Here is a 14,518-nt window from a genome sequence, read left to right on the forward strand (position 1 = left end):
TCAGATATCAAATGCATTTGAATGTTTTTCTAAAAAAAAAAAATGAAACGCTCCAAGAATATTAGTAAAAATTTGCACAGTTCTTGATACTAAGAATGATTTATAATCTGAAGCTACTTTTCTACACCATAATTTCCTCATGACATTTCTTACCTCTTCATTTCTTACTGTGTAGATAGGTGGGTTTAACATGGTGGTGACAAGAGTATAAAATACAGTTAGAATTTTATCCATGGAGAATGTAGTTACTGGTGACAGGTACATGAAAATACAGGAGACAAAGAAGAAAATCACTACAGTAAAGTGAGAGCTACATGTAGACAGAGCCTTGCATCTCCCTGAAGACCTTTAACTTTTCAGGGAACACAGAATAGTCACATAGTAGAAAATCAAAACAACAAAACTAATCATTGAAATTAATCCTGCATTGGCAAAATATAACAGACCAATGAGGGAGATATCTATACAGACAAGTTGAATCAAGGGAAAAATGTCACAGAAAAAGTGCTCAACAATGTTGGGTGCACAGAAAGGAAGCCAGACTGGGGTGAGAATCTGTCTTATTGAACGCAGGAAGCCCACTGTCCAAGCCAATCCAATTAGGCAACAGCAAAGGTGGTGATTCATTATTGTCAGGTAGTGTAGAGGTCTGTAGATGGCCACATATCTGTCAAAGGCCATTACATGAGGAGGACCATCTCAGAAGGCCCAAGAAAATGTTCTAGAAAAATCTGGGTCATGAATGCATTGAATGAAATGGTTTTCTTCTCATGGAACAAATCTAAAATCATTTGGGTGACCATTGATGATCGATAGAAAGTATCTTTCAGAGACAAGAATGGTAGAAAGAAGCATATTAGCGAGATCAGAGTGTGGCTGGAGGCAATAGTGATCACAATGAGCATATTACTCATGACAGTGATAATATAGGTGATTAAAAATATAGTAAATATGACTTTTTGTATCTCAGGATTCTTTATAAGATGCAATAGAACAAATTCAGTCACATTCCTATTTTCCATGTGACCTTTACAAATATGTTGAATTCAGTTGTAAATTCTAGTTATCTTAAGAACATATTTTTCTAAATGAAGGAACTTTCTGATGATTTCAAATATTCTGAATATACTGACAGATTCCTTTTCACAATATATCTATGAAAGAGTCAAGAAGATATGTATTATAGTGTCTACTTCACACAAATGAATAAAATTTAGTCTTTCAATAAGCATTTCTTAAACAATTTCATGCTAACTATTAGGATACAAAGTTGGATAAAATATTATCTGATGTTGAAAGATTGCATTCCATAAGAGAAGGCAACATAGAAGTATATACAGAAGAGTTAAATAATACCTATAAGCTAATTTTACATAAAAGGCACTAACAGACGGCTATGCAAAGGATTGGAGATAGGAAATGAATTGTTTTGCCAATTTCTAACAGGTTAACTATGACATGATAAGGAGGTGGAGTATGAGTGTACACACATTTATACATACACACATACCTGCACACACATGTGTATACACACATGTGTGTGTGTATGTATGCAGGTATGTATGCGTGTATTTTGAGAGGCAATCAGGGTTAAATGACTTGCCCATGGTCACACAGCTAGTAGGTGTCAGGTGTCTGAAGATCGATTTCAACTCAGATCTTCTTGATTCCAGAGTTGGTGCTTTATCTGCTGCACCACTTACCTCCTCAAGGAGGTTTACATTTTTATCAACTAAAAGTATATAATTAATTTAAAGAAATTGGCTCTTACTTCTGCATATGATATGTCTTATTTTACAATAGAAGTCAAAAAGAAAATATGATTCGTTTTCTAACAGTAAGATTTATAAATAGTCTTGTAAACATCATTATTTTGGAAGAAATGGACATAGCTATGATGAGATATGTTGCAGCAGATGTTCATGTGATCCTCTCACTTCTAAGTAATTTTAAAATATGTTGTCTTTATCCTTCATTTCCATTATAGACTCGGGATCTTTTAGATAAAGGAATTAAAAGATTACCTAAAAGTTTATTTCTACCCCAGTAAAATCAACAGCTTGTCCTGAGACAAAGTGATAATACACATGCATATGAAGGCGTATATTGCTTATTCCTTGTCATCAAATATAACCCGTATCCTTCCATAAATTTTACCAAAACAATGAATCTTTATTAAAATTTGGGTTAGGTCAATTGGTTGTCAAAATATGGGCATAGTTCTCCTCAAGAGCAAGCTTTTTTTTGTAGTAAATTGAGAGATCAACCATTATGGAAATAAAATTTGAATTACACCTCAAAGTCACTAAATTGCTCAAACCTCTGTGTATTCAGCTATACAAGCACTAGGTATATACTTCTCATAGATCAAAGAAACATAGAAAATAATCATTTAGACATAAATATTTGTGGTAACTCATTTTGTAGTTAAAAAAAAGAAACTAATGGGGTTCCCTTCTACTGAGAAAAGCTAACAAATTATGGTGTGTGGATTTAATGGAATATTATATTGCAATAAGAAAGTGTGGCATGGATCAGACAGGCGCAGAGGCAAGATAGCAGAGTAGAAAGGTGGACCCTTAGAAGTTCCCCCACATAGAACATAAAATACCTGTAAAAAATGACTGTAAACAAATTCTAGAGCAGTAGAAGCCACAAAACGATAGAGTGAAAGAGATTTCCAGCTCAAGAAAGCCTGGAAGGCCAACAGGAAAGGTCTATCATACCAGGCACAGAGTGGAGCACAGCCCAGTGTGAGCTGTGTGGTGCTGTAGGTACAGCTCCCAAAACAGGCTTCAGGGAGCCACCAGCAGCAGCAGTTCTCACATTATTCAACCCACAAACACAAAAGACAGCTTCAAAGGTTAGTGAAAAAGCCTTTTTATCTGGATGAGAAAGGGATATGATCTGCTTCCACTAGCAGCCACTGCAGCAGCGCCCATTTTTGGAGCTCTCATCTAAATGCCCTGGGGTGACTGAGCAGCTGATCTGAATCTCAGCCCTGAGCCTGACCCTGGGATGAGGAGGAACGCTGCCATTCGAGTTGGAGACAGTTGTGGAGAGGGAATTTTACTCAAAGATTCTGGGCAGAAAAGTTTTTGATTGCTCCCAGACCAGTGCACAGGCCAGGAGAAGAATATACTCCACTCCCTTGATTGTGCCACTGTGGAGGAAATGAGAATGTACAGGTCCTAGAGTATACCCTCCTCTTGACAAAGGACAAAAATAGTCAAGAAATTGGCAGGTAAAATGCCCACAAAAGGGGGAAAAATAAAACTATAGAAGGTAACTTTCTTGGTGAACAGGTATTTTCTTTCATTCTTTCAGATGAAGAAGAACAAAGCAAAATATTGGAAGAAATCAAGCCTTCTGCCTCCAAAACATTCAAAATAAATATCCAATAGTCTCAGACGATGGAAGAGCTCAAGGAGTTTGACAATCAAATAAGAGACGTGGAAGAAAAATTGGGAAGAGAAATGAGAGCAATTCAAGAAAATCAAGAAAAGTGAATCAACAGCTTTTTAAAGGAGACCCAAAAAATGCTGAAGAAATTAATTCCTTTAAAAATAGGCTAACTCAAGTGGCAAAATAAGTCCAAACAGTCAATGAGGAGAAGAATGATTTAAAAAGCATAATTAGCCAAATGGAAAAGGAGGTTCACAAGCTCACTGAAGAAAATAGTTCCTTAAAATTTAAAATGGAGCAGATGGAAGCTAATGACTTTATGTGAATCCAAGAAATTGCAAAACAAAACTAATGAATGAAAAAATAGAAGATAATGTGAAATAACTCAATGGAAAAACAACCGACCTGTAGAATAGATCCAGCAGAGACAATTTAAAAATTATGGGATTACCTGAAAGCCATGATCAGAAAAGAGCCTAGACATCATCTTTCATGAAATTATCAAGGAAAACTGCCATGATATTCTAGAACCAGGGGGTAAAATAAATATTGAAAGAATCCATTAATCACCCCCTGAAAGAGATCTGAAAATAAAAACTCCTTGGAACATTGTACCCAAATTCCAGAGTTCCCAGGTCAAAGAGAAAATATTACAAGCAGGCAGAAAGAAACAATTTGAGTATTGTGGAAATACAACAGGATAACACAAGATCTGGCAGCTTCTACACTCAGGGATCAAAGGGGTTGGAATATGATATTCCAGAAGTCAAAGGAACTAGGATTAAAACCAAGAATCACCTTCTCAATAAAACTGAGTATAATACTTCAGGGGGAAAATGGTCATTCAATGAAATAGACAACTTCCAAGCATTGCTGATGAAAAGACAACAACTGAGTAGAATATTTGACTTTCAAACACAATAATAAAGAGAAGCTTAGAAAGGTAAACAGGAAAGAGAAATCGTAAGGCACTGTCTAAAGTTGAACTGTTTACATTCCTACAGGGAAAGACAATATTTGTAACTTGTGAGACTTTTCTCAGTATTTGGGTAGTTGGACAGATTACACACACACACGCACACACACACACACACACACACACACTCACACATACACATACACATACATATATATACATAGACACACATACACACAAACACACATATACAGACAGAGAGCACAGGGTGAGTTGAATGAGAGGGGGTGACTTCTTAAAAAATAAAATTAAGGGGTGAGAGAGGAATATATTGGGAGGAATAAGAGATAAATGGAGTAGGGTAAATTATTTCTTATAAAAGTGGCAAGAAAAAGCTTTTTCAATGGAGGAGGAAATGGAGGAGGTGAGAGTGAAAAAGTGAAATTTACTCTCATCACATTTGACGTATGGAGGGAATAACATGCTCACTCAATTTGGCATGAAAATCTATCTTACATTACAGGAAAATAGGAGAGAAGGGGACAAGTGGGATGAGGGAGATGACAGAGGGGAGAGCAAATGGGAGGAGGGAGTAATTAGAAGGAAACGCTTATCAGGAGGGACAAGGTGAAAAGGGATAATAGAATAAATGGGAGGGGGCAGGATAGAATGGAGGGAAATATAGCTAGTCTTACATAACATGACTATTGTGGAAGTCTTTTGCAAAACTGCACATATATAGACTATATTGAATTGCTTGAATTCTCAGGGGGGCTGGGTGGGGAGGGAAGAAGAGAGAGAAATTACAACTCAAAGTTTTAGGAACGAATGTTGAAAAGTGATTTTGCATCCAACTGGGAAATAACTAATACAGGTAATGTGGTATAGAAATCTATCTTGCCCTAGAAGAAAAGAGAGAAAATGGGGATAAGGGAAGGGAGGGTTTTGATTGAAGGGAGGGCATATTGAGAGAAAGGGTAATCAGAATGCAAGATGTTATGGAAATGGGGTAGGGGAGATAAATTATGAAAATGAATGTTGAAAACTTAAAATATATAAATAAACATTAATAAAAAGAAATTATGACATGAATAGTTTCAAAGAAAATTGAAAGGATCTCTGCTAATTGATCTAGAGTGGTTAACTGAAATAAGAAAAAATGTATACAATTATAAAATATACATATTATAGAGGGTAAGAAAATCTCTGAACATACTTTAAGATTCTGAAAAATGCAATAATAAAACATAAGTCCAGAAGTTTGTTATAAGAATATCATAAGGAAGCATGCCATAAGAATGAAACATGCTGCATGCCAGAGAAGTCAAGAACTTAAAGTTCTAAAGAAAGAGTCAAACATTTTTGGACATGGATAAGTGAGGAATTTGTTTTTATGGGTAATACATATTCATGGGGAGCTTTATTTATTGGCTAGTTTATTCACTGGGCTAATTCTTTATCTGTTTATTTGTTCAATGTGGTGGATTGTAGGAGTGACACATTAAAACCGTAGATAAAATCAAAAAATGTTCATTGTAAAATATTGCATTCAATTAATTTAGTTTTTGTGTGAAGACACAGCCAGTGAATCACATGACAGAAACACCCAATTGTAAATTAAAAAACCCTTTTCACAGAATTAGCTCAAAGTTTGTGCAAATTAGTGCTATTTCCTCAGAAGCCATATCTATGTTATAAAACAATTACATAATTGTGAAAAAAATGCAGTCAATCTACTAGTAATAGGACTGTAGATTTTGAAGGCAATTCAGGGATCAGTTCTAGTCAACTGCATGTTGGAATACATCACACCCTATTAGTACTTTAAGTTTTGCTACACACTTAATAGATATCTGATGAACCTATGAGAAGATAATGCAAACATCATTATTCCCCCTTGTAGAGATGACAAAGCTGAGCATGCAACAGATTAAAGACTTACCTGCGATGAGACATCAAAGCCAGAATGGCGGCCCACTGGGTAAGCACTTGAGTAATGCATGATAATGGAAAGTCCTATTGGTGTAGAATGAATGCAGGCTATACAACACAGGCTGTGGAGATGCCCTGCAGTTCACAAGTTCTGTGATTCTGTGCGTGATGAAAGAAGAGTCCTGGTTTTGAACTCAGATCTCTTCTCTTTTTAACGTCTTATGTTAATTGTTCTTGTTCAGTCATTTCAGGTTTGTCTGGCTCTTCATGACCCCATTTTAGGTTTTCTTGGCAAAGATACCAGGATAGTTTGTCATTTCCTTTTCCAGATCATTTTATAGATGAGGAAACTAAGGCAAGTAGGATTAAGTAACTTAACCAGGATCACACAGTTAGAGAGTATCTGAGGTCACATTGTGACTAAGGAATGTGATCTTCCCGATTCCAGGCCTGGCATTCCACCTGCTGTACCATCTAGCTGCCCTTTATAGCTATATAGGCAAAGACCTTAAATTCTCTGAATATCAATTTATTCATTGAGATACTTCATATAATCCCTCTCATTTTGCATTCTGTTTTGTTAAAGGCAGCACCAAACCTCTAGTACTAGGGGTTAAGATCTTTGGAATCATTTTTTACTTTTTCTTGTTCCTCACCGGTATTGTCAACTCAGTTGTTACGCTATTATGTCTAAATCTACAATATCTCTTTTACTTTTCCTCTATCCTTTCACTTTCACCACATGTAACCAAATTCAGACCTTCATCCCTTCCTTACACTGTGGGAGTAACCTTCTAATAAATCTATGCTTCTTGTCTCTTCACTTTCCACTCCATTCTCACATAGTTACAAGCTAATATTCTTAAATCACAGATGATCATGCCATCATTTACTCAAAAATTTTAGGAGCAACATATTACTGATATAGAAAAATATAGCACAAAAATTAATTATACTGACAAAATCCAATTATTCTCTTTGATATTTAAACATATCCTTACTGCGTTTCCAACATTCTTTATTAGACTTATTAAACATTATTATCCTTAAGACACTTGTCCTTCTGATTAAAACAACAACAACAAAAACCCACCACATCCTAGTTGTTTCCTGTAAATGACTTTTCATACTTGTGTTTCATACTTTTGGCCAAGAATACCCATATGTTGTGTATGCATTCCTTTCTCATACCTTCTTTCACAAATGTAATGTTAATGAGTTTTTTGTTAATGAAAGATCTTTCTTACCGAGCCTCACCTGGAGCCCATTAAGGGGAGCTTTATTAGGGGAGGCATTTATAGGAATTCCTGCACCTTTTGTTGATTAATGGGGCACTGAGTCACAAGAATCATGCTTTGCTGCTTTGAGGTGAGGTTTTGCTTTGGGAGCTTGAAAGAAATTTCCTATGCCAGGTAAGACTCTGGGTAGCTGTGCTGCACCCTGCGCTACCTCTCTTTGAAAACCCAAATGTTAGTATTCTCTTTCTGGTAACTATTTGGTAACTATGTTTGTATGTAATGGTCATAAGGAAGGATCTGCCACTTGATCTGTGATGTATTTATTGCTTATTGTCAGGAATTGGAAGCCAGGTCTGCTGGTCTTTATTTCTCTGTTTGTATTTTCTCTGTTGATAAATGTAATTAAAGTAGATTGATGACCCCTGAAAGGCTGCTTTCTTTTTAGAAAAGCAGATCTAAGAACCTGTGTCACAGACTCTCCTGTATATGCTGGAATGCTTACTGCTACAATAAATAACTATCTTCCTTCAAATCAAAGGTTAAATACTTCTTCTTCTAGGTCATGACAGATCTTTCATCCTTCAGTTTTTGGAGGTCTTTCTCTCTAGAAATTTCTTTGCATTTTTGTAGGTATTTTGTATTTACTAATCTTTTAATTGGTTGTTTTCCAAATAGAATATGCACTGTTTTGAATTTCTAAGTACATTTATGGAGCTTCCTCAAATTATTCTTGTTCTTGTCTGAATCTCAAACATTTGGCAAAGGTTGATTCTTCTATTAAATGATGAGTTTCCTTCAAGTGGAAAGCCCCAACCATTTTTCATCACTGTTTTCCTAAAGTCCTTTTAAAAAAAATGACTTCTGTTTCATGTACAACAGCAAGTTTATAGCTATTTTTTAAATCTATGGATTTTTAAAAAATTCATCACCCTTTCAGGTTTGCAGCAATTACCTATCTCTACTATGAGGATATATGGGACCAGCTTACATTATGTTGGTAAAATACTTTAGAAAATATTCATGTAGTTTCAAGGTTATCACTCTTATCCTGTTTTAACCAATTGTAGAAAGACCTTCTAATCCTATACAAGCTAGGCAATAACTCCTCTTGAGTGGAAAGAGCATCAGGCAAAGAAATAGGAGGCTTTGATTATAGTTTTGGCTTCATCAAGAGTCTTGGGTATTAGTATTTTATCCTTGGTACTAAATTAACTTGAAAGTAGAACACAGAGACATGGTCAGCAGAACCTATAGCAGGAGATTCAAATTTAGGAAAACAGCATAAGAAGCCTTATCTTCCTTAGCTGTTTTGTAGCAGTTCTGTAATATTTTGGGGGAGACTGTCTGTCTATTAAGGTGGAATGGGCATAAAGATTACTAAAGGCTTTTCTGATTTCACAACAAGTATTATTTTTTATTTAATGTGAGCATGTTTCTCACTGTTGGGGGCTTGTTAGACAGGCTCACTTCTAAAAATAATCATTAATAGTCTAGCAAAACAAATTATTACACTGGCAATGCTCCAATAGGTATGTCTCTTTTAGCATTTTAAGTTGATCCTCCACTATGTTAGGAGGTGAATGGAAGTTGTCATGTTCATTCTTCCAGACTTGTGGTTGATCAATACGTTAATCCAAGTTCTAAATTCTTTAGAAGTCAATTTGTCTATAATGTTCTCAATTTCATATAAATTGTTCTTCTGGTTCTACTCATTACATTGATCATTTCCATGCTTTTACATGTGATGTAATTCATACTTAAAATGATCTGCCTACTCATATTTGTCCAAAGTCTCTCTGCCTTCCTTCTAACTACTCTCAAATTCCATTTTCTGTAGGAGGTTTCTACCTCTACTCCCTGCCCCCCCCCATCACATCTAGTTCCTTCCTTCTGATATTTTGTACCCACAGCAACTCCTATGGATATTCATGCATTTTTCCAGGGTAAATTTGCAAAATATAAACTCTTTTCCTCAAAGATGAAAGCAAGATATTTACTCAAACGGCTGAAATCCAAATCCATCATAGTAACAAAGAAATCTATACACATCACAGCAGAGAGCATGGCTGTCCCTAAGGCTTCCCTCCCTTAGTTCTCCCCACAAACAAGCTCCCTTAGGCACAATCACTCCCTGTCTCACCCACACTGGTTGCAATGCTCTGCTCTTCCTGCTCTCTCTCTCAACTCCACCTCATTTTCTCTTCCTGCTCCACCCATTCATCAAGCTCTTCCCACCATTGACTCCATATAACTCAGGCTGGGCTGAATCAAAGCTCAAAGCAGGTCACATGGGCCTATTAAGAGCTAGGGAAGATCTTCAAATTCCCTTACCATTACACATTATCTTTCACTTCCATGGTATACATGTGTTTAAATATGGATGTATATGTATACACGTATACACATATGTTATTACATACTGCCTCCAGAGTTAAAAAAAAAAAAGCTTTATCTATCTGCAACAAAGATAGGTTCACAGACAAGATTCATGGTAATCTTTGTTAATTTCTTTTGTTGCACAACTGAATGAAACATTTAGAAATTCAATTCCAAAGGACTTAATGGAATATTACATTCTTTAGGGTAAGGCTTGTTTGATGACAAATGGAAGGGAAACACATACACACACACACACACACACACACACACACATACACATACACACCATGAATTTACATGCCCAAATATCATTGTAATCTGTAGCCAAGAAATGGGGATTGTACACACATATTAAACATTTTTAGTCCTGGGGTACTACCCCAAATCACTCTTTTTGGATCATTTTGTACTCACTCAGGGTCTCCTTTAGGAAGGTCAAACAGTTCCTATACAACCATTCCAGAAAATAGCCATAATGACTATACAATAAAAAACAGTGAATAATAATTATCAGTGTTTAAAGGAGTGCAGAGCATTTTCTATCAGCTATTTCATTTATTACTCACAAAAATACTGTGAAGTGTGTGATGATGAGGATGAGAAAACTGAGGCTAACAGTCTAAATGATTTTACCAGAGTCAGGCACTGAATAATTAAATCCTGGCAGGGTCAGGATTCAAACTTATGTCTTTCTGATGACAAGTATGTCAAATCTTGAAAAAACATAAACTTTGTTTGAATTGACAGACCAAAAAATCCCCAAAAACTAATAACAGAAAGAATAAAGGAAAGTCAGTACTCTCAGCAAATCTGCTCCCACTCTCTCCAGTTCATTCATACTTCATTGAGTATGAAGGGTTCTTTTTAATTGGGGATGATTTGATTGGCTCAGAATACTATGGTTTGGAGAATTATGTTAAAACTGTATCCATTGAAGGGAGTCTTCAGTCTACAATCTCCCCACTTGTGAGGCAACCATGCAGAGCTGAACAAAACCAAAAGAGCATCAAAATAATTCATGGGAGAGATATGTCTGAGGGGAAACGTATTGTGACCTCCTTTGAGTGGACATAGTGTATGCATTCATTCAAAGTGAAAGTTGGTGTATTAAGTTGGAAAAGTCATTATATTGCTACTGTCAAATAAATCACTTGATGATCACCTTGACCAAATCATTCCATGTCTGTTGGTCCTTTCTTTTCTGTCTTTAGGTTACTAATCCTTGCAATATCCACTTCATAATATGATTTTAAAGGCTAAATGAAATATGTTAGCATTACAGAATTTAAAATGTGGCATGGGGCTCAGATGATACCTAATTTTATACTTTAGCTGAAGAGAATGCCCTCTCTACAACATGTCTGGATAATAAAGCACCTGACTGAAGACTGTCAGTCACTTCAGAACATCTGATTCTGGTCATCCTAGGCAGCCCTTATGCATAGGTACAAATATGTTATTAATTTTTTCCTTTAATTTTTATGAAACATTGAGCCATTATTTAAAGATCTATTCCTTTCAACCAAGAAATATTAAAGCCTGTTCCATAGAATGACCCATTAAATATTTGATTACAAGGATGATGTTTCCTAAAAGTTTTCCCCCTTCAAATTGTTTCAATCTACTAAATGTAATTCCTTCCAAAATCCACACGGCATGTACTTTGTATTAGGCAATATGCTATGAGGAATAAAATTGTTTAAAAAAAATAGGGAAGGGGAACATCCCTTTCTCAAGAACTTATTTTTTGTTGTTCCATGCTAAGGTAGTTTATGGTTATTTCACCATCCCTTTCTTCTTCCCTTAGTGTGATACAATTTTTCAACACTCTTCCTAAAATACAATGGCCAGAACCAAGCCTAATGTTCAAAAACCATTTAACATTTCTTGTCTTCAGTGCTAGAGAGGGGGTGGATCAGATACATTTGAAAGTCATTCCCAAGCTGCAATCATACCTTTGGAATCTGCCTACCAGAAGAGTAGTTCTCTCTTTCCCTAGTAATGGGAGAAAAGCTGTGAAATTTTGGCTTACCTCCTTATTAAAATATCCACAAATAGAGATCTCTAAGGGAATTCCCAATGATGTGCTGTAAGGCCAATCAAAGGAAAGGCACATCAAGGAATAAAAACTCTGACCAGGTTACATGCCCCTGATAATAAAGGATATCACACTGGGAAAATGGTTTCTGCTTTTCTTTGTTCAATTCCAGTATATAGATTAAATATGAATATATGTGTGTATATATCTATATCTACATGTAGATATAGACATACACATGTATATATACATGTATATATAGATATAGGCACATCTTGTACACATAAATATATGCATGTATATGTATAAAAATGTATATATACATCTATATTTAACTCTCTACATGTATGTATACATATAAGTATTTATATACTTGCATGCCTACATATGTGCATCTTTTGTGTATATGTATATACTTATGGGTACATCCATACATGTGTGTGTGTGTTATGTAACACTCTCTCTGTGAGTTCTGTGAATGGATTCACTTGTTTTAGATTCACAACATCCTTCTGACTCATCTTGACCTTACAGTTCATTGAAACTTCTAGATTTCCCCATATTATTAGTTGTCTAGACTCTTTTAGTCCAACCCACACCAATCACACACACATCAGTCTATATTCGTGCCATATTGCCATGTGAGTAACCTTCCTGTTTGTCCTTTACCTAGACAATTTCTTGCTCTAGTTCTGAGATCAGAAATCACAATAGCATTAACCTGGCTGGCAGCATTATTATAATTATTTCCCCTACAAATCCACTTGACATCTTTGTGACATTCCAGCTCAAGACATTTCTGCTTGGCCATAATTCTCCCCATTATATAGTCTTCATCTAGTAGAACACAAGTTCCTTGTAGACAAGAATTGTACTATTCTTCATATCTGTGCTTCTAGTATTTATTTTGGTTTCTGAAAAAAAAATAAGTGATGATTAAATGATTTCCTATTGATTCATTATGATTGTAGTAAGCACTCTATGTTCTAGCCAACCTGGCCAAATGGTTTGTTTTAGGTTTCATTGCATCTCCCATCTTCATGGTATTACATAACCTTCTCCCAATGCTGAGACCCTAGACTAATGTCCCTCTTAAAGTTGATCTCTTGGAACTCATAACTCTATTCAAGTCTCATTTTAAATATAATCTCCAGGGAACATCTTTCCTGATTTCATTCTAAGTGTAAGTACCTTCTTTACTACTTTGTATTTTCTTGCCTATTTATATATTATTTTTTCCCAGTCTCTTGAAGTCTTAAGGGAAAATATATTTTTTTCTTTATGTGTCTTTTATAGCCAGAGAAGCTAGCATTTTCCTTAAACAATATTTGATACTAAATGATTTCTAACTCTTTTACATTTATTGATAATGAAATTAGTTTAATTAAGTTTGTTGCATTATTCTGGTGATTTTCAATCTTTTGGTATCCTACTTTTGTTCTTCAACATATTCACCTTCTTTCCCAACTTCCTGTTTTCTCCACTTTGATGAATTTGATGATTCCTCATACTGTCTATCCCTTTCTCCAAGTGATGGATATAAGTATTTAAACAAAGTAAAGGTCTAGGGATCACTTTAACAGAAGCAACCCAAAATGATACTGATCAAATAATGTCCACTGTTTTAAAGTAGTCCTTAATCCTGTTCATAACCCTCCAAAATATAATTTTACTCAGCTCACATCTCCCACATTTGACATCAGTCTTTCTTTGGTGTATTTTTGAAATGCAATATCAGTAAATCTAAAACACTCCATCATTCTGTCCACTATTATAGAACTAAAATGTGTTATGATCACTATGTCTATTAGAAATAAAATTTTAGCAACATTTTTATTCTGTTATCATCCATGCTAATATCCATTCCCCTGTATAATGTTTATTTCTTATCTTAAAACATTCTTTGGCTGCAAAATTTTCACATAACATTTTTTACTTCCTCATTCTTTAGCGTGTAGATTAAGGGATTCAATACAGGAGTTATAATTGGATAAAATACAGCTATGGTTTTATCAATGGGGAAGGTGATCATAGGTCATAGATACACAAACAAATATGGCACAAAGAACAAAATGAACACTACAGCATGGTACGCAGAAGTTGACAGGGTTTTGTGCCATCCATCCAAACTGTCTATTTTCAGGAAGTTCAGTGTGATGATATAGGATGTGAGAAACATGAAGAAAGGGAGTGTGCACATTATTCCACTATTGGCAGCAACAAAAAGGCCAAAGGGATAGATATCAGTAAGAGAGTTTCAGCAAAGGAAAGAAATCATTTTAAGTATTTTATGCAACATAGATTTAATAGGAATACACATGTAGAACCTACATAAGATTTTACTGCATCTCAGGCAGGGAGTGAGGAGGGAGGGGGAATAAGAGGGAAGGAGTGGGAAAAAAATTTGAGATATATGGAAGTGATTGTCAGACACTGAAAAGAATATAATTCAATTTAAAAAGAAGGGGAAAAAAAGGCTATCCATTGCCTATCTGAATGTGGGTAGCATTTTTCATCAAACCATCATGCTCTTAAAGAAATAGTTCCAACAACAACAAAAAGACAGGTTTGAAAGCTATCAGGAAACTTCACATATTCAGAATCTGCTTA

The 14,518-nt window shown here is 35.4% G+C and overlaps 1 pseudogene; it reads right to left on the bottom strand.

Moving 5' to 3' along the window:
- On the bottom strand, positions 1-1,022 carry LOC140510997 (olfactory receptor 4C12-like; annotated as a pseudogene).
- Between the last annotated feature and the right edge of the window lie 13,496 nt (positions 1,023-14,518).

The sequence above is a fragment of the Notamacropus eugenii genome, chromosome 6, assembly GCF_028372415.1.
Source record: "Notamacropus eugenii isolate mMacEug1 chromosome 6, mMacEug1.pri_v2, whole genome shotgun sequence".
In the NCBI taxonomy this organism is placed as follows: Eukaryota; Metazoa; Chordata; class Mammalia; order Diprotodontia; family Macropodidae; genus Notamacropus; species Notamacropus eugenii.